Raw genomic sequence first — 20,741 nt, forward strand, 5'->3', positions numbered from 1 at the left:
CTGCAATCGATGACCAGCGCTGGACTGAAGTAAGACTGAGGCTTTTAAAGCTGCTTAACGAGCACACGCCTCGGGTGTGCTGATTGCTGCACCTGCCGCCACAGCTGTTACCTATCCTCCACCCAACCTTGTGTTGCAAGGGTGGAGGTGGAGCAGTGGGCCAGGCATTCTGGGAAGCATAGTCATTTGGTTAAAGAAGCATGCTGGCTGCCAAAAACCTGGAATGGATCCGGAAGGGAAGTAGCTGGGAAAATAGGGATTTAGCGCTCCCAAATCATCACAGCACTGTAGCATAAGGTTCGGAGGAAAGGTCCAGTAGGGAATAAACCCCAAATCATGCCCCCAAGTGGTGGGAACGGGAGCGAAGGGAGCGAGTCGTGACAGCAGCGTTGGATGTCCCCTACAGAGAGCACATCACCAAATTTAGGAAAGAGGTTAACTGGTTGAAAATAACAGATAGAATCCTCCTTAAAACAACTTCTCTAACTTGCAAATGTCTGAACAACCTAGCACCTCCTTATTTAGTGGAAGAAATCACTGGGAGAACAGCGGCCCGCCCTACTAGATCTGCTAATACATCTATGCTGGAGATTCCCAGGTTTAAACGTTCGAGTGCCGGAGGAACTAGCTTCCCTGTCAAAGCTGCGCAATGCTGGAATAAGCTACCACTTGACCTCAGACTACAACAACCCTATCCCACATTTAGACATAAGGTACTTAAATGGTTGCACACTAACAACACTTAACCTGATTTACCTTACTCCTACCACTCCTGGCTTGCACCTGACCCCTGCATCTGATGAGTCATACTGTACTGTAGCCGTTATGTATATACAAATCTCTATGTCAATGTCTCCTTGGCCCTCCAAAGCTACGCCTCTGTATTATATGTATTTATGCACCTGTTGTACTTACTTGTATGCACCTGTTTATGCTATGTAACCAAGCTATAAGACTTCTTGTACTGTTTGTGCCTGGCTACCTAAGGGTTTGGTGTGCATTACCAAATAAATAAACAAACAAACAAACAAACAAACAAACAAGAGTTGTCTTTGATGGAACATATGGAGGGGCAGTGCGGTCACTGGTGTCACTGGCGCACTGGCCCCTGGCACATACATTGGGTCTGCATACCCTTCTGCAGGCCTTATAAGTAATGGGTATATCTTCTTGGACTCCTCCCTTTCTCTTTCCCTCACCTCCCTCGTCGGTTGGCACAGCTATGGTCTCTACTTCCTTTACCTGCTTCTTTGTAGGAGGTGTTTCCTCGAACATCCTCCACAAATCCAATACTTCTTGTCTATTTTGGAGTTGCTTCCCTTTGTAATTTGACATTAAGTAAGTCGCTACATGGTCCAATATCCCTTTGTCAAAAGCACTTCTTCTGGCCAAATATGAGGTGACCCCTCCCCCTCTGTCACACACTGCCCATGATATTTCTTTATCTGATCACTGTATCTGATCACTGTATAGGGGGAGGTGCTTACAAATGTGTGAAAGTTGTGTGTCTAGGCTCATGCTTGTTAAGCATCTCGTTTCTCGTTCTACCCTACTTCCTCTCTTATTGTGACACTGTAACTTCTAAAGTATCAATCACAGTTTTCCACTTTCTACTTCAAAACATGACTTTATGCATTGTCACATGAAATACGTAAATCATGGAACATTAACAGGGTAATTCATAGAATTTCGCTGAAAAGTGTCGCAAGCGGCTGGCGCAGAGTGTCCGCGTGCGATTGACTGCGCCAGGCACGTGCGCTAAAACCGATTTCCGCGCACAGCGTATTCATGGATTTCATGCTCCCAAACCAGCCGTGGCGCAGAGTATTGCAGCGACCCTGCAGCAGCGCCAGTAACGCCCCCAAGAACGCCCTCGCGCAAGGAAAAGCCATCAAAATCGCTAAATCATCGCAAAGGGCTGCGCTAACCCTGGACCAGTTTACAGGGCTGCCAAACAAGGAACGCAAAGCTGGTAACGTGCATATCAGGGGTACACGTGAAGTCATACACGCGATTAGCCAGGGTACGTGTATTACAGGGGTACGCGGGAAGTTTAACACGCGATTGGCCAGGGTACGTGTATTACAGGGGTACGCGGGAAGTTTAACACGCGATTAGCCAGGGTAAGTGTATTACAGGGGTACGCGGGAAGTTTAACACGCGATTGGCCAGGGTACGTGTATTACAGGGGTACGCGGGAAGTTTAACACGCGATTGGCCAGGGTACGTGTATTACAGGGGTACGCGTGAAGTTATACACGCGATTAGCCAGGGTACGTGTATTACAGGGGTACGCGGGAAGTTTAACACGCGATTGGCCAGGGTACGTGTATTACAGGGGTACGCGGGAAGTTTAACACGCGATTGGCCAGGGTACGTGTATTACAGGGGTACGCGGGAAGTTATACACGCGATTAGCCAGGGTACGTGTATTACAGGGGTACGTGGGAAGTTTAACACGCGATTGCCCAGGGTACGTGTATTACAGGGGTACGCGGGAAGTTTAACACGCGATTAGGCAGGGTACGTGTATTACAGGGGTACGCGGGAAGTTTAACACGCGATTAGCCAGGGTAAGTGTATTACAGGGGTACGCGGGAAGTTTAACACGCGATTAGCCAGGGTACGTGTATTACAGGGGTACGCGGGAAGTTTAACACGCGATTGGCCAGGGTACGTGTATTACAGGGGTGCGTGGGAATCATCACACGCGATTAGGCTGGGTGGGTCCTCACAGGTGTTCCCTGTACACCCTCCACGGCCCCTGCAGGCAGCCTACAAAACAGGGGACTACCCTGCACACCTGCTCATGTCCCCCTGCACCCCCACCCCCCAGCAGTGCAGGGGCAGCCTCCACCAGGCCCCCACTCATGTCTCCCACCACCCCCACCCTCCCGCCACCAGGGGCAGCCTCCACCAGGCCCCCACCCATGTCTCCCACCACCCCCACCAGTGCAGGGGCACCCTCCACCAGGCCCCCACCCATGTCTCCCAACACCCCCACCCACCAGCACTGTGGGACACGTGGCCAGCAGGCAGTCAGGCAGCAGCAGATGGCAGGTGGGAGCGTGCTCAGGGCTCTGGGGGGCAGTAATTTGGCCTCCTGGCCAGGAGCGTGGTCTCTCGTGTTTGAACGCGTGGACAGCCTGATAGGTAGTGAAATCCCACACGTCAGCAAAGGCCCTTAGCGCGTAAACCCGTCAACAGCATATGCGCGCCTATAGTCACCTGCACGTGCAGAAAATTGTTGCGTGACACGTCCCAGTGTCAAAGCGTGTGATTGGTGAAAATGGATGTACACGTAGAAGTGGCAAAGCGTGTGATTGGTGAAAATGGATGTACACGTAGAAGTGACAAAGCGTGTGATTGGTGAAAATGGATCTACACGCAGAAGTGACAAAGCGTGTGAATGGTGAAAATGGATCTACACGCAGAAGTGACAAAGCGTGTGATTGGTGAAAATGGATCTACACGCAGGAGTGACAAAGCGTGTGATTGGTGAACGTACACGCCGCGTAAGTGACGCTGTACGTGTGGGCCTGTATATAAGGTACATGTAGAACACCATTTCCTTGTACGTGCTTTTCGTGGAGAGCGAGTGGGTGAATTCTGTACTTCTTGTCGTTTCACACGCGATTTACTTCACGGCGTTTCCAGTTCGTATTCCCTGTTACCTCTGACAGCTTTTTCTCTTTTTTCTCTTTTACTGGTTTACCTGGGCCTGTTCCCTCAAACAGTGTCCCCTTCTACTGTTGTCCTGTCTTCTCAGACAGCGTACACATCTTCTTTTGGCGGGGGTTTAGCCAGCCAAACGCGCTCATTCTTCACGCTCTTTTACCTGGCAGACGGTGAGTCACGCACGTATCCAACTTCTGTGCTTGCCCCGTGTGTAGCCTACCCCTTCAGAGGTCATTCTAGGCTGCGTGTGACACGCATACGTTCATTCTTGTGTTACTGGGTGCCACAGCGTAGTGCAGGTTTTTCTTTCTGCACACGTGGTCTAGGAGGGGTTGCGTGCACGTCATCTCCCTTTTTTGGGCCTCCTGTGCGTTGCGTGACCCGTCATCTTTCCCCAGGGGTTACAATCAGCCGTGCTAGAGCACTAGGGTACAATTACCATCTGGTACCCAACCCCTTTGACCCCCAATTGCCCAGGACAATTGTCTACAGCCACTCCCATACGCACATTAATATCAGTGCCATGGCTGGGAGGCGAGGATTCCGTAAGGGTGGCAAAGGTGGAAGAGCCACAAGTGGTGGCCGTGGTGGATCCGGTAGGGGACGTGGTCGTAACTTGCAGGGTGAGCCTGTCCCCCCATGTGTGGAGGACCAGTCAAGGGCACCCATCATCCCCCCCCTCCCGTTGAGGCTGAAGTGGCTGACACCATCCATGCTCAGCCCTTGTTGGACCAGCCCATTGTGGCACCAGACCTGGCTGACTCCATGGCTGACTTCCAGGTCAGCAGGGCTACGACACGTGCGCTGGTGCACGTTGATGCCATCATGCCACGTGGATCTGGGGCAGCAAGGTCATCTGCTGCACCAAGGAGGCAGGGCGGAGTGGCTGCAGGGGCAGCTGCAGCTCCATCCACCCCAGCCCTCACACACCCAGCCAGGACAGTGTCGGTCCTAGTCCATGCTGCTGACATTCCCCCTGACACCATCACACTAGAGCCAATGCCTGCACCAACTCCCATGCTGAGTGTGCAATCCCACACTCCTGATATAGAGTCCACCAGGGCTCCTGCCCCTAGTGTCCAGAGCGGCGCAGGACACTCAGGATCACCACCACCTTCCAAGCGGAAGAGGAAGAGTGCTCGTCCGGCACAGGCTGATGCCCCAGACACGGCTACACAGTCCGGCCCGTCCAGGAAGCCCAGCTTCACGGATGACGAACTGAATGCACTTGTCGAGTATGTGTCCGGACATGACAACGAGATGGTCATTGTTGCAGGATCCAAGACCACACCTGCACAACGCCAGGCACACTGGCAGACCGTTGCGGACATCGTAAGTGCCCTTGGAATCGTGAGGCGCACAGCCAATGATTGCTATAAGCGCTGGAATTACCTAAAGCGCAGGGCAAAGAGTAAGCTGGCCTCAAGTCATGCCGCAACTCTAGTGACTGGAGGTGGGTCTCCAGTAGTAGACATGGAACTCACTCCACATGAGTCAGTCGCTGGGACCTACGTCACGGAGGAACAGATCCAAGGCGTGGGAGATCTGGCTGATTACGAGGCATTGTCCGGTGAGTGCACATGCATGTGTGTGTCATACATGTGCATGGTGTGTGTGTGAGGGCTTCTGTTTGGGTGCCAGGTGAGAGTGTGTGCGCCTCAGTCGTATGGGTCAGCCATGTGCTTCATGCAATACTTCCTGCGCAGCTGCATTTGGCCATAGCAGTATCCCTTCTGCCAACAGTAGACATCTAGCACAACTGCACGCCAGTTGCCCTTGAAGTGTCACCTTGACACAACATATTTGCTTATTTTTCACTGTTCATTCAGTCAGTTTGTTTGCATTCCACCACTTTCACTAGGCATGTCGCTGTCCACTAGTCACATGTCTGACATGGGTATGGTAAAGTGGAGTGACTTTGTTACCTGGATATCATTTGTACACACATGTCCCTGTGCTATTTGACCATTTCAGACTGGCAGCTCCAGGTGAAAAATCTGACCTGTTAGAATCAGAAAAGCTATTACATGCGGGAACTGGACTGAATGAATAGGTGCTGCCCTCCTCTCCATCTTCACTCAATAGCAATGGTACATGCCATCTGTGTGATGGCATGTGTGTTTCACCTGCCAATCACAGGCCAATGTGTGATGCCACTGCCAGGCAGCATGCAGAAAATTTGTTCATCTTCCATCTTGGTGTCATCAGTGTGTGCCATTTGCCTGCACTTCATACGCAGTGAGGGTGCATGCATGGGAGGGTTTTAGTCATGTGGGACATGTGTCAATCAAGTACTGGTTCTCTTGCTTCTCAGCCCTCAATGTGTGCCATGGTGCTAATGCCTGTTTCCATTACTTTGTTTTCATGTCTTTGCAGGGGAAGACGCACCTGATACTGCTGGGGTTGTGGAGATGGTGCAGACCCAGGAGGTGTCCCAGGGCCGACCAACCACCAGTGAGGGACGTGGTGTGGTGGTGGGGGAGAACCCACAAGTGCTGCAGGTCGTGCTCTCAAGCGGTGTCTCTGGCTGCACCTCCCCCGAGCTGTACTCAGGTGTTGATTCGGATGAGACCTACGTGCCGTCGCTGGTGAGTGTTCCAGGGAGGGATTCTGTTCTGTCTCACCCACCTGCACCAGGGTCAGTACCCTCCATGGGCCAGCAGATCAGAGGGGGAATGCAGTCCTGCAGCCTCAGGCAGTGCCGGCACAGCAAGGCGCAGTTCGCCTTGCCCCAGACAGGTGTGGTGCCCGCCGACGTGGTGGCCGTACGCCACCCGGCAATACCGCATGGGAGCAATCCATTTACGGTATGGCTACCCAACAGGCTGCATCATCCGAGATGATGGCTCAGGCCATGGATAGGGTGGCCACTTCCATTGTCCCCCCAGAAAGGCTGATGGAGCGACTAGAGCAGGCAACCGACTCCATCTGCCAGTCACACAGGGAGGACATGTTGGGGTCCAACAGGGACAGGCGGGCGGCACTGGCGACTCTGCAGGAGGCCATCTCCATTGAGTCCCAGGGCCACAGGGAAGCCCTGAGGCAGGAGCTCCTACACCTCAGGACGACTCTTGTTGAGCTTGAGGCTTCAACACACCAAAGGACAGAACAGCAGCTGGAGCGTCTCACCCGTACGCTCTCAGCTGAGATGCAGGCAACGAGGGCGGAGGTCCGGGCATCCCGTGAGTTGTTGCATGGGGACCTCCGCACACTCATCCTCCAGAACCAGACCTACCACACCCGCATGCTTGCAGCCATGGAGGAGCAGACTAGGGCCTTGCGTGGGCTGCCTCCCATAGTGCAACCACCTCCGGATGCAGCTGCACAGGGTGATAATAGCGACAGCAGTGACACTCCCACAATAGGGTAGCCGTGTGGGCCATGAGCCCATGGAGGTGTTTTATCTTCCCAGGATCCACGCAGGTGGGTTCTGGTGTGCATCCTGTCCTCGGACCTCCTGGGTGGCCTCCCCAACCCCCCCGGGCCCATCAATGGCCATTTTTGATTGTTTCTTATTTTTATTTTTATTTTGATTTCTTTTATTCCCAATTTTTTTGGGACGATCTGTTGGCTCCGATCTGTTGGCTCCGATCTGTTGGCTCCGATCTGTTGGCTCCGATCTGTTGGCTCCGATCTGTTGGCTCCGATCTGTTGGCTTCCGTGGTTCCTGTGGGCATACGCTGCATTGTGGCTGGGCACATGCAGGCTTGTAATGTATTTGGTTCAGATGCTTGGGTTTGAGTCACACACACCCCTCCTGCTTCCCGTTTCCATGGGCTTGCAAAGGGTGTGCCCAAGTGACAGTGAATTACACAGTGACGTTGGACTCCCATGAGCTGTGTGGCCAGTCTGTAGTCAATACTGTGTATACATTCATAGTGCATATTGCTGTTGTGTTGTACACTGCATGTTGCATTGATGTGTAACTCTTCTTCTGTGTCTACCTCCCAATTTGCAAATCCCTTCCTCAAGTCCACACAAGGACCTCTAGTCTGGCGATGGGGACCATGTTGGCAGCAGTGCACCTACAACTCTACATGGCGCCAACACTGCACAGTTGGTAGTGGTGGGAGTGCAGGCATTTCCAGGTGGTGAGACTACTAATATGTAACATTTTTGATGTCATGTTAATGGTACTACGTGCTCAAGTATGTTGTTGGTCCGGCATTGCTGTGAGCATTTCAGGTGTTGCAGGTTTCTAATAGTGCCACTGTACATAGTGAGAGTGATGTCATGTTGTGGGGATTACTTTGTTTACCTGCAATTAGCATGACATGGCACGGTGTGTCGTGTGGCAGTGCTGGGGTTGGGTTGGCTGACATGGCACTGTCCTCTTGTTGCATTTTGCAAGTGGGTATTCATTTTAGCTGCTTCAATGTGTAACTTCACAAAACTGCATTGGTGGTGTCTGTGTGGGTAGGGATGCACACATTGTGACACTTCCAGGTGAACAATCTCAGGCTGACATGGAATTCCCGGTTCATTCTCCACACATTCAGGATCAGTGTCAGGTTGAGTCATCATTGATTGTCAGATGGAATGTGCCAGGGCAGTGTGCACTCCACAGGGGTGTGATTTCTATGTGAAGTAATTAGCCACTAGCTGTGTACGGGCTGCCTCCCCCCGTGCCCTTTCCCCTCCCATGCGCAGCGGCTGTGCATGTGGTTGGGGATGTGGGGCCACCACCATGTCCACGGCCAGGCCCCGGTGTGTTGCAACGTTGTGCAGGACACATGCTGCCACTATGATCCTGCACACTACTGGGGGAGCGTATAACAGCTGCCCGCCAGAACGGTCAAGGGAGCGAAAGCGTGACTTCAGCACTCCGAATGTGCGCTCCACTATGCCCCTGGTTGTAATGTGGGCTGTGTTAAATCTTACCTGGGGTGGCGTGGTGGGGTTCCGAATTGGCGTCATCATGTGGGGGCTGAGAGGGTAGGCACTGTCCCCTGTGGAGGTGGGGATTGGTATCATTGGTGAGGTTGTGACCTTGCTCAGTATCCAACATGCATGCATGTGCAGTGGCATACATACTCACCAAGCAGCCATGTATCGCCATGCCGCCCAGCTTCTAGGTCCCGGCTTAGGGTGGACATTCTGTAAATGAAGCTGTCGTGGGTGGAGCCGGGATAGTTGGCATATACTGAGGTGATGATTCCCTTGGCATTACATGCTACCTGCACGTTGATGGAATGCCAGTGCTTGCGGTTCCTATAGATGTGCTCAGATGCCCTGGGGGGACGTAGAGCCACATGGGTGCAGTCGATGGCACCTAGCACTTTGGGGAATCGTGCCACTGCGTAAAAATCCAGGGCGGCAGCATGCCTTTCTGCAGGTGTTCTGGGCAGGTATATGTGCCTGCGGACTGATGGGCGTGCAGTCATGATGTTCAAGACCTGGTGTAGGCAGCGTGACTGGGTGGCCTGTGACACCCCACCCACTATGGCACTTGTCCGCTGAAATGATCCAGTGGCTAAGAAGTGCAGTACATTGAGGACCTTCTCCAGGGGGCTGAGTGCTTGGGAGCACAGGGTGGGTGATGTGAGGTCATCCTCCCACTCACTCACCAGGTCCAGTATGATGTGTGGTGGAAACCTGTACCTCCCATACACCTGGTCATCAGGCATCCCGAAAAGGCTGGTTCTGGGTGTGAATATTCTGGCCCTGACTATCCTCCTCCTCCTCCTTTGGTAGCCCACTGCCACTGCTGCTAGGAACGGTATGTTCATCCTGGCGTCTGAGCTTGTTATTGTTAAAGTCCGCAATTTATGCTTAGCGCGTGTTCTAGGCGAGCGTGTGACCCGCGCACCCCTGGAATCCTGTTCCCAGTCCAATAGCGTGTGGAAATTCACACGCACCACGGGATACAGCGTGTGACCCGCGCAGCCCTGGAATCCTGTTCCCAGTCCAATAGCGTGTGGAAATTCACACGCACCACGGGATACAGCGTGTGACCCGCGCAGCCCTGGAATCCTGTTCCCAGTCCAATAGCGTGTGGAAATTCACACGCACCACGGGATACAGCGTGTGACCCGCGCACCCCTGGAATCCAGTTCCCAGTCCAATAGCGTGCGGAAATTCACACGCACCACGTGATACAGGTTCGCTGACGTACTTGCGTGTGTAAGTGGCCGCGCACCCATTAAATACACGTACATAGGCCAATCGCGTGTACGCGCACTTTTGTCCAATTACACGCGATGACACTCTGACGTGCAGTATCTCCACGTGTGCCCCGTCATCACGTCCTGAGTGGGGAACACCCGTGCGGGTCACGTCACAGACGCGCTTACGCGCTGAGGGACTCTGGTCCAATAGAATCGCGTATGCGTGCTGACGCGCTTACGCGCTAAGGGCCTTTCCTCGGATTTCACGCTGACGTGCAGGATTTTCACGTGCCAAATCACTCCGTATCAAGCTGGCCACGCGAAAACACACGGAAGCCCACGCTCCTGCGCAGAAGGCCGAGTTACTGCCCCCCAGTGCCCCGAGCAGCCTCCCACGTGCCATCTGCTGCTGCCTGCCTGCCTGCCTGCTGCCACCGTGCCCTGCCATTTGGTGCCTGCACATCAGCCATCTGCAGGGGTCCAGTTGCTGTGTCCACCCCTGCTGGAACTGAAGACTCCCGACTGGTATTACATCGCTCCACAGCCCAGCCCCAGGACCCAGTTGCCCACCCACACCTGCCTCTGGGGTTGCCATGTCGGGCACTTCCACATCTGGCACCAGTGGCAACCCCAGGCCAGAGGGGCAGAGGGGCACCAGCTTCACTGTCACCGAAGTTGGTGTCCTGGTGGAGCATGTCCTGGGGCAGTATGATGCCCTCTTTGGATCGTCCCGCGCCAGCAAGGAAGGACGGCAGAGGATCTGGGCCGACTGTGTGGTTGCCATCAACGCGGAGGGGGTGGCAACCCGCGACGTCCTGAAGATCAAGAAGCGCTGGGAGGACTTGAGGTCCAGGACCCTTGTGAAGGCCCGGCGCCTCGTGGAGGGGGGCCAGGGCCGCATGAGTACCATCCAGATGAGGGTCCTGGAACGCGTACGCCCAGCGCTCCACGCCCAGATCCTTGAGAGGGAGGCCCGTCTGGAGTTGAGCGGTAAGTGTCCATGCATTACTGTGTGAGACAGGGCATGTTGCGGTGTGCTGGTTCTATGATACTTGCCTGTATGTGTGCCATAGGCCATGTATGCATGTATGTGTGCAGGGACATCATGGTAATGCATGTGCGACCAGTGATGTGTGATGCACATGGTTGTTGCATGTGTTGAAATGCCGCATGGGGAGCCCTAATCAGATTATGAACATGAGAGCATGCCAGTCTCTGTACCTGAACATGGGTGGGGGTGAGGGATGGGTGCTGATGCCAGGTACATATATGGTAGCCATGTCTGTGTGCCTGACCTGCGTGTCTGTGACTTGTGCATGCCATGGATGCATGACACATGTGTGTGACAATGCAGAGATTCAGTAAAGCAGCAAAATTACCCTTGTATCCGCTGTGTTTGGTGTGTTTGGGGCCAGATGGATGTGACTGAGGTGAAGTGTGTGCATGTGATGGGCATGAGGCATGATGCATGTGAGTTACATATCATTGAATGTTTCAAGAGTCCATTGGACATGCATGGAAATGTCCATGGCATGCACCATGCCTGTTACTGTGTGTGTTTTGCCTGGACTGACCCATGTGTTGTGGAGGTACATGATGGAAGTGTACTTTGACAGTGGTGCTCATCTGCTATTGCTTCCTGTCTAGGGGACCATTGTACAGTGCCCTGATGCTTGTGTTCTTTGTCTCCCTCTACGCAGCGGCTAGTGAAGAAGAGGGCGGAGACGGCGCTGTGGAGCAAGGCGGCGGGGATGCCCCCACGGCTGCAGCGGAAGGGGTGGGTGAGCCCCCACAGGGGCCTGCTACGGTGGGAGACGGTGAGGAGCCATCCAGGTTGGTGGTTTGCACAGAGGAGGAGGAGGCCGCCACTGGGGCACACATGGGGCCTGGTGGGGGCATCCCTGCTGGTGCAAGTGGTGCAGTCCAGTGCCAGGGGCAGGAGGCAGCACAGGTCATCGTGGAGGGGCCTGTGCATGTCGCTGTCCCTGACCCTGTGAGTGCACCACCATGCACCAGCAGGGATGCCCCGTCCCAGGCCTGTCCGCAGGTAGAGGGGATGTCCATGTCACCTGACTCCCCTCCACCTGCGGACGTGGGAACCCCTGGCCGTGCGGAGAAGGTCCTGATTGGGGTCGCGTTGCGCACGGCTGTGATTCGTGATGCCGTGCGTGCTTCCCGGGAGGAGCACGCACGTCATCACGAAGTGCACCGTGCCGACGTGGCCCAATTGGGATCGGCCATGTTCGGGGGTTTCCTGCATGTGTTGGCCAATGTGGCGGCCCTCTCCTCCTCTGTGCAGGCTATCCACCAGTCGTTCTCCTTGCCGTCTTCCAGCCCAGATGCCACCAGGGCCCCCTGTGGACCTGCCCCAACCAATGCAGCCAGCTCGGTGGGGATCCCATCCCTGCCACAGTCGGGAGTCAGAGATCCAGCAGGGGTGGACACCAGAGCAACTGGACCCCAGCAGATGGAGGATGTGACGGCATCATCGGGCAGGGCACGTGCACGACGGCGTCGGTGGTTTCCATCAGCCTGGATGCCGTCGTGCTGGCACAGGCAGTTGCGTCGGAGGCAGCAGCAGGCTCAACGTGGGAGGCATCATGGCTCGGGGCCATCAACATCAGGGGTGCAGGCATCGGCCGGAGGGCAGGAGAACCCTGGAATGGGAGTGGCTTCCGTGTGGGAGAGGTTGTGCCAGCGGATAGGTGCGGAGCGGCAGCGGGCAGAGGAGGAACGGCTCACGATGGTCAGGGCGGAGGACTCCATGCGGAGGGCGCTGAGGCGGGCTGAGTGCCTCGAGGGTCTTCGCAGGGAGTTTGAGCTTGACACTGCGTTATCCCTGCGGGACCTCGGGGCCAGGGAACATGCCCGCCTCCAAGCCATTGACCAGGAGTTCGATGATGCCCTGGCCCATGACAACAACCAGTGAGCCGTCCGAATAGCCCGCTGCCTTTGTATATAGTTGTATAGTTAGGGTTAGGTTTCCTTTGTTTTTTTGATTTTTTTTTGGTTGCGATTGGACAATGCACCACTTTTTTGTATATAGTTCCCTTTTTAGTTAGTAGTCAGTTAGGTTTAATTTGGTAGGGCTCATGGACCCAGGATGATCTTCTTGATTGGCTTATTTTAATTTTTCATAATTTTTTCTTGGACATTCATCTTGTTTTGTTTGATTTGCTTTGTGTTTTTTCTTATTTGCTGTTCAATACATATTATTTTTTTAATCTTCAATGTGTCGTATCATCTCATTGCTTTCAGGCATGTCATGTTGGGTGTTTTGTCATTCACTTGCAGCCATTGTGTGTGACAGACATGTGTTAAATTGCATTATTTACATTGGGGGTGTAACATGTAATTGCCTTTGATATGTGGGTGGGTGTGATAGTTGGTTGGGCCTTTTGGCAGGGGAGGATGGGCATTACGGACATGATTGGGGAATGTTGGGACCCAGGTGCAGGGGGGCATGGATTGGACATGGGTGGGGGCCTGCTGGCAGGTGCCCCACAGTGCTGGGGGGTGGGGGTGGTGGGAGACATGAGTTGGACATGGGTGGGGGCCTGCTGGCAGGTGCCCCACAGTGCTGGGGGGTGGGGGTGGTGGGAGACATGAGTTGGACATGGGTGGGGGCCTGCTGGCAGGTGCCCCACAGTGCTGGGGGGTGGGGGTGGTGGGAGACATGAGTGGGGCCCTGGTGGAGGGTGACCCTGGTGGCTGGGGTTTGGGGGTGGTGGGAGACATGAGTTGGACATGGGTGGGGGCCTACTGGCAGGTGCCCCACAGTGCTGGGGGGTGGGGGTGGTGGGAGACATTAGTTGGACATGGGTGGGGGCCTGCTGGCAGGTGCCCCACAGTGCTGGGGGGTGGGGGTGGTGGGAGACATGAGTGGGGCCCTGGTGGAGGGTGACCCTGGTGGCTGGGGGTGGTGGGAGACATGAGTTGGACATGGGTGGGGGCCTACTGGCAGGTGCCCCACAGTGCTGGGGGGTGGGGGTGGTGGGGGACATGAGTTGGACATGGGTGGGGGACTGCTGGCAGGTGCCCCACAGTGCTGGGGGGTGGGGGTGGTGGGAGACATGAGTTGGACATGGGTGGGGGCCTGCTGGCAGGTGCCCCACAGTGCTGGGGGGTGGGGGTGGTGGGAGACATGAGTGGGGCCCTGGTGGAGGGTGACCCTGGTGGCTGGGGGGTGGGGGTGGTGGGAGACATGAGTTGGACATGGGTGGGGGCCTACTGGCAGGTGCCCCCACAGTGCTGGGGGGTGGGGGTGGTGGGAGACATGAGTTGGACATGGGTGGGGGCCTGCTGGCAGGTGCCCCACAGTGCTGGGGGGTGGGGGTGGTGAGAGACATGAGTGGGGCCCTGGTGGAGGGTGACCCTGGTGGCTGGGGGTGGTGGGAGACATGAGTTGGACATGGGTGGGGGCCTACTGGCAGGTGCCCCACAGTGCTGGGGGGTGGGGGTGGTGGGGGACATGAGTTGGACATGGGTGGGGGACTGCTGGCAGGTGCCCCACAGTGCTGGGGGGTGGGGGTGGTGGGAGACATGAGTTGGACATGGGTGGGGGCCTGCTGGCAGGTGCCCCACAGTGCTGGGGGGTGGTGGGAGACATGAGTGGGGCCCTGGTGGAGGGTGACCCTGGTGGCTGGGGGGTGGGGGTGGTGGGAGACATGAGTTGGACATGGGTGGGGGCCTACTGGCAGGTGCCCCACAGTGCTGGGGGGTGGGGGTGGTGGGAGACATGAGTTGGACATGGGTGGGGGCCTGCTGGCAGGTGCCCCACAGTGCTGGGGGGTGGGGGTGGTGGGAGACATGAGTGGGGCCCTGGTGGAGGGTGACCCTGGTGGCTGGGGGGTGGGGGTGGTGGGAGACATGAGTTGGACATGGGTGGGGGCCTACTGGCAGGTGCCCCACAGTGCTGGGGGGTGGGGGTGGTGGGGGACATGAGTTGGACATGGGTGGGGGACTGCTGGCAGGTGCCCCACAGTGCTGGGGGGTGGGGGTGGTGGGAGACATGAGTTGGACATGGGTGGGGGCCTGCTGGCAGGTGCCCCACAGTGCTGGGGGGTGGGGGTGGTGGGAGACATGAGTGGGGCCCTGGTGAAGGGTGACCCTGGTGGCTGGGGGGTGGGGGTGGTGGGAGACATGAGTTGGACATGGGTGGGGGCCTACTGGCAGGTGCCCCACAGTGCTGGGGGGTGGGGGTGGTGGGAGACATGAGTTGGACATGGGTGGGGGCCTGCTGGCAGGTGCCCCACAGTGCTGGGGGGTGGGGGTGGTGGGAGACATGAGTGGGGCCCTGGTGGAGGGTGACCCTGGTGGCTGGGGGGTGGGGGTGGTGGGAGACATGAGTTGGACATGGGTGGGGGCCTACTGGCAGGTGCCCCACAGTGCTGGGGGGTGGGGGTGGTGGGGGACATGAGTTGGACATGGGTGGGGGACTGCTGGCAGGTGCCCCACAGTGCTGGGGGGTGGGGGTGGTGGGAGACATGAGTTGGACATGGGTGGGGGCCTGCTGGCAGGTGCCCCACAGTGCTGGGGGTGGGGGTGGTGGGAGACATGAGTGGGGCCCTGGTGGAGGGTGACCCTGGTGGCTGGGGGGTGGGGGTGGTGGGAGACATGAGTTGGACATGGGTGGGGGCCTACTGGCAGGTGCCCCACAGTGCTGGGGGGTGGGGGTGGTGGGAGACATGAGTTGGACATGGGTGGGGGCCTGCTGGCAGGTGCCCCACAGTGCTGGGGGGTGGGGGTGGTGGGAGACATGAGTGGGGCCCTGGTGGAGGGTGACCCTGGTGGCTGGGGGGTGGGGGTGGTGGGAGACATGAGTTGGACATGGGTGGGGGCCTACTGGCAGGTGCCCCACAGTGCTGGGGGGTGGGGGTGGTGGGGGACATGAGTTGGACATGGGTGGGGGACTGCTGGCAGGTGCCCCACAGTGCTGGGGGGTGGGGGTGGTGGGAGACATGAGTTGGACATGGGTGGGGGCCTGCTGGCAGGTGCCCCACAGTGCTGGGGGGTGGGGGTGATGGGAGACATGAGTGGGGCCCTGGTGGAGGGTGACCCTGGTGGCTGGGGTTTGGGGGTGGTGGGAGACATGAGTTGGACATGGGTGGGGGCCTACTGGCAGGTGCCCCACAGTGCTGGGGGGTGGGGGTGGTGGGAGGCATGAGTTGGACATGGGTGGGGGCCTGCTGGCAGGTGCACCACAGTGCTGGGGGGTGGGGGTGGTGGGAGACATGAGTGGGGCCCTGGTGGAGGGTGACCCTGGTGGCTGGGGGTGGTGGGAGACATGAGTTGGACATGGGTGGGGGCCTACTGGCAGGTGCCCCACAGTGCTGGGGGGTGGGGGTGGTGGGGGACATGAGTTGGACATGGGTGGGGGACTGCTGGCAGGTGCCCCACAGTGCTGGGGGGTGGGGGTGCAAGGGGACATGTGTTGGTGATTATTAGTTCAAGGAGACATGTGCCTTTGCTGGGGGGCATGCCCATGTTGGGTGGGCTGCCTGCGGGACATGACCAGGGATGCAGGGTAGTCCCCTGTGGTGTGGGCTGCCTGCAGGGGCCGTGGAGGGTGTACAGGGTACACCTGGGAGGAGACACACTGTCAAATCACATGTGGAACTTCCCGCGCACCCCTGAAATACACACGCCCAGGCTATTCGCGTGTGGAACTTCCCGCGAACCCCTGAAATACACGCGCCCAGGCTATTCGCGTGTGGAACTTCCCGCGAACCCCTGAAATACACGCGCCCAGGCTATTCGCGTGTGGAACTTCCCGCGCACCCCTGAAATACACGCGCCCAGGCTATTCGCGTGTGGAACTTCCCGCGCACCCCTGAAATACACGCGCCCAGGCTATTCGCGTGTGGAACTTCCCGCGCACCCCTGAAATACACGCGCCCAGGCTATTCGCGTGTGGAACTTCCCGCGAACCCCTGAAATACACGCGCCCAGGCTATTCGCGTGTGGAACTTCCCGCGCACCCCTCAAATTCACGCGCCCAGGCTATTCGCGTGTGGAACTTCCCGCGAACCCCTGAAATACACGCGCCCAGGCTATTCGCGTGTGGAACTTCCCGCGCACCCCTGAAATACACGCGCCCAGGCTATTCGCGTGTGGTACTTCCCGCGCACCCCTGAAATACACGCGCCCAGGCTATTCGCGTGTGGAACTTCCCGCGAACCCCTGTAATACACGCGCCCAGGCTATTCGCGTGTGGAACTTCCCGCGCACCCCTGAAATACACGCGCCCAGGCTATTCGCGTGTGGAACTTCCCGCGCACCCCTGAAATACACGCGCCCAGGCTATTCGCGTGTGGAACTTCCCGCGCACCCCTCAAATTCACGCGCCCAGGCTATTCGCGTGTGGAACTTCCCGCGAACCCCTGTAATACACGTAGCCCGCTCCCCCAGGCCCGATCGCGTGAGGAACTTCCCGCGCACCCCTCAAATTCACGCGCCCAGGCTATTCGCGTGTGAAACTTCACGCGAACCCCTGAAATACACGTAGCCCGCTCCCCCAGGCCCGATCGCGTGTGGAACTTCACGCGAACCCCTGAAATACACGTAGCCCGCTCCCCCAGGCCCGATCGCGTGAGGAACTTCACGCGAACCCCTGTAATACACGTAGCCCGCTCCCCCAGGCCCGATCGCGTGAGGAACTTCACGCGAACCCCTGTAATACACGTAGCCCGCTCCCCCAGGCCCGATCGCGTGAGGAACTTCACGCGAACCCCTGTAATACACGTAGCCCGCTCCCCCAGGCCCGATCGCGTGAATAACTTCACGCGAACCCCTGTGATGCACGTACCCTTCAAATCGCGTGTGACACTTCCCGCGCACCCCGGTATACATGCACACGTATTTTTTGTCAGCGGGTGTCCGTGTTTGTGGGTACCCCTTTGCACGTCATTTTTCCTGGAGGGCCACAGTATGGGACATTCATCATGGCAGTATATAGGTGCTATTTGTTGGCGCACCTTTTGGCGCACATTTCTTACAGCCGCAGAGACGCTACCGCCTCCTTTCTTGTGGCGGTCGTGTTTGTGCCTGTGCGCTGGTTTGAGCGTGCGCTTTTTTCCCCTATTCTATTCCATGAATACGTGTTGTAGGCGAGCGTCTGGGCGTTCCGCGCACTTGTGCCCTGTACTTCCCCCGTGACGCCCACGTTTTGGCAAGTTGTTCCCCATTCCGAGTGTTACGCCCGTGTTCCGCCTACTTTTATTGCGTGCGCTGCGCTATGTGCGAATTTCGCTGTGGCCTGTGCGATTTTCGCTGTGACCTGGCGCACGCTGTTAGATGGCCTGTGCGCCAACGTGCGCCAACGTGCGCCGCGCACTTTTTTTTCGCACATCCGCTGGTTTTCTCGCGCACTGCCTTCCATGAATCGACGTGCGCTGCTTTTCGTGCGATTTTCGCACTTGCACTGCGATTTTCGCTATTCCACTGCGATTCGCACGTTTTTGCCCACTTGCGCCGCGCTAATTATTCCATGAATCGGCCTCTAAACGTTTTAACAAGACCAACCAACTAATACATCAACAAAATCGAACAGAAAACATAAAACACTATACGCTAAACCCTTACATCCCCAAATCCCCTTTGTTATTCAACCTTGTGTTCTCTTCTCTCATGCTCAACACTCACATCACCTCTGCCGCTCCTGGGCCTACCTCCAAAAAGAGGTATAGAAGAGTAAAGATAATAATGACTACTGTTTCCCGAGCCTACTAAATATACAAGGCTTCTACTTTTATTTCTTTTCCTCACTTATTTCCTACACTGGTCGTGGCAGTGCTTCGCGACGCCGCCTTCCACCCCCTTCAGAGCTAAGTTCATGTATCACCTCTTATCACCTCTTATTATTTCACCATACTCTTTTATTAAAACCTAATCGCCATGAAAAAAGGAAAGTGCTTTATTTTCAACAATCACTCCATTCATTCACTCTTAACCCAATTTTTTGCATGTTCCCTTAATTAATCTGCTCCATACCTTCCCCTTTCCTTCCATATACTTACATGCCCGTGCTATAACGAGAGCCTCCGTTTGCGGTCTATCGACAAGTGGGGGCCTCCCCGTCGTGGCCGAAGCCGGGACCCACAAAAGCTTCCTCACTACGTACGCATTTTAGTTTGGGACTGGTCCGCCGTAGGTGGGGGTCGGTCCTTCCGGGCAAGCCCTGGATCTCGCTGCAGTACGGGGGACGTCGGGGAATATCACGTGGGGCGGTCACCAAATAAAGCCGCCCATTCCCAGACACAATATTGAAAAAAACAAATAATGGACACACCCCAGTAGGGAATGAGACCAGGAGATATATTGCAAGTAGAACAAAGATTATAGGAAAATTGTGCACGCAGAGAACTCTGCTGCCTGGAGAGCACTCTGCCAAACACTACAAGGGCAGCACATTATAAGGTACAACCGGGTCACTGATGACGCCTAGCTATAGATACATATTTCTACAATACAATTGGTAAGTCATTTTAGCACCATATACATGTGAACAGGCTGGCCAGGTTGGATTGGCTGTTGCTCGGGTGTCACTCCCTCAGCACGTGGGTCAGCTGTGCTCATCTCTGTGGGGTGAAGGTCATGCCAGTAGAGTGATACTTTTTCCCTGATTAACGAAACTAGAATAATCAGGCTCTGTTAACACGAGACAAATGACCATCATAAACGTTGGCTCAAATAGGGATACCTTTAGAGTTCACTAACAGGTGATATATGTACATTGTACCTTCTGCTCCTTGGCATTTATAAATCCAGTGCCCTCAACCAGGTGCCCAGCTTGGAGGTCCTTGTTCTACCTGATGCCTCATGATACCGACATTAGGGAAAATATATTGGTGTCTGGAATATGGGCCAGGGCGTGTGTTCTTCTCTTGGTCGCTGGAAGAGGTAGATGTGTATCTGTATCAAAGAGTAGAGGGGTTAGGTATACATGCTTTTTATAGGCAAGAGTAAAGTCACGGCAGAGTTAGGTGTACATATAGCTTGTAGGAGAGAGGAAAGTCACGGCACAGTTAGGTGTACATATAGCTCATAGGCGAGATGAAAGTCACGGCAGAGTTAGGAGTACATATAGTTTGTAGGAGAGAGGAAAGTCACGGCACAGTTAGGTGTACATATAGCTCATAGGCGAGATGAAAGTCACGGCAGAGTTAGGAGTACATATAGCTTGTAGGAGAGAGGAAAGTCACGGCACAGTTAGGTGTACATATAGCTCATAGGCGAGATGAAAGTCACGGCAGAGTTAGGAGTACATATAGCTTGTAGGAGAGAGGAAAGTCACGGCAGAGTTAGGTGTACATATAGCTTGTAGGAGAGAGGAAAGTCACGGCAGAGTTAGGAGTACATATAGCTTGTAGGAGAGAGGAAAGTCACGGCAGAGTTAGGAGTACATATAGCTTGTAGGAGAGAGGAAAGTCACGGCACAGTTAGGTGTACATATAGCTCATAGGCGAGATGAAAGTCACGGCAGAGTTAGGAGTACATATAGCTTGTAGGAGAGAGGAAAGTCACGGCAGAGTTAGGTGTACATATAGCTTGTAGGAGAGAGGAAAGTCACGGCAGAGTTAGGAGTACATATAGCTTGTAGGAGAGAGGAAAGTCACGGCAGAGTTAGGAGTACATATAGCTTGTAGGAGAGAGGAAAGTCACGGCACAGTTAGGTGTACATATAGCTCATAGGCGAGATGAAAGTCACGGCAGAGTTAGGAGTACATATAGCTTGTAGGAGAGAGGAAAGTCACGGCACAGTTAGGTGTACATATAGCTCATAGGCGAGATGAAAGTCACGGCAGAGTTAGGAGTACATATAGCTTGTAGGAGAGAGGAAAGTCACGGCAGAGTTAGGTGTACATATAGCTTGTAGGAGAGAGGAAAGTCACGGCAGAGTTAGGAGTACATATAGCTTGTAGGAGAGAGGAAAGTCACGGCAGAGTTAGGAGTACA

The sequence above is a fragment of the Ambystoma mexicanum genome, chromosome 5q, assembly GCF_040938575.1.
Source record: "Ambystoma mexicanum isolate Mex_15411 chromosome 5q, UKY_AmexF1_1, whole genome shotgun sequence".
Classification (NCBI taxonomy): Eukaryota; Metazoa; Chordata; class Amphibia; order Caudata; family Ambystomatidae; genus Ambystoma; species Ambystoma mexicanum.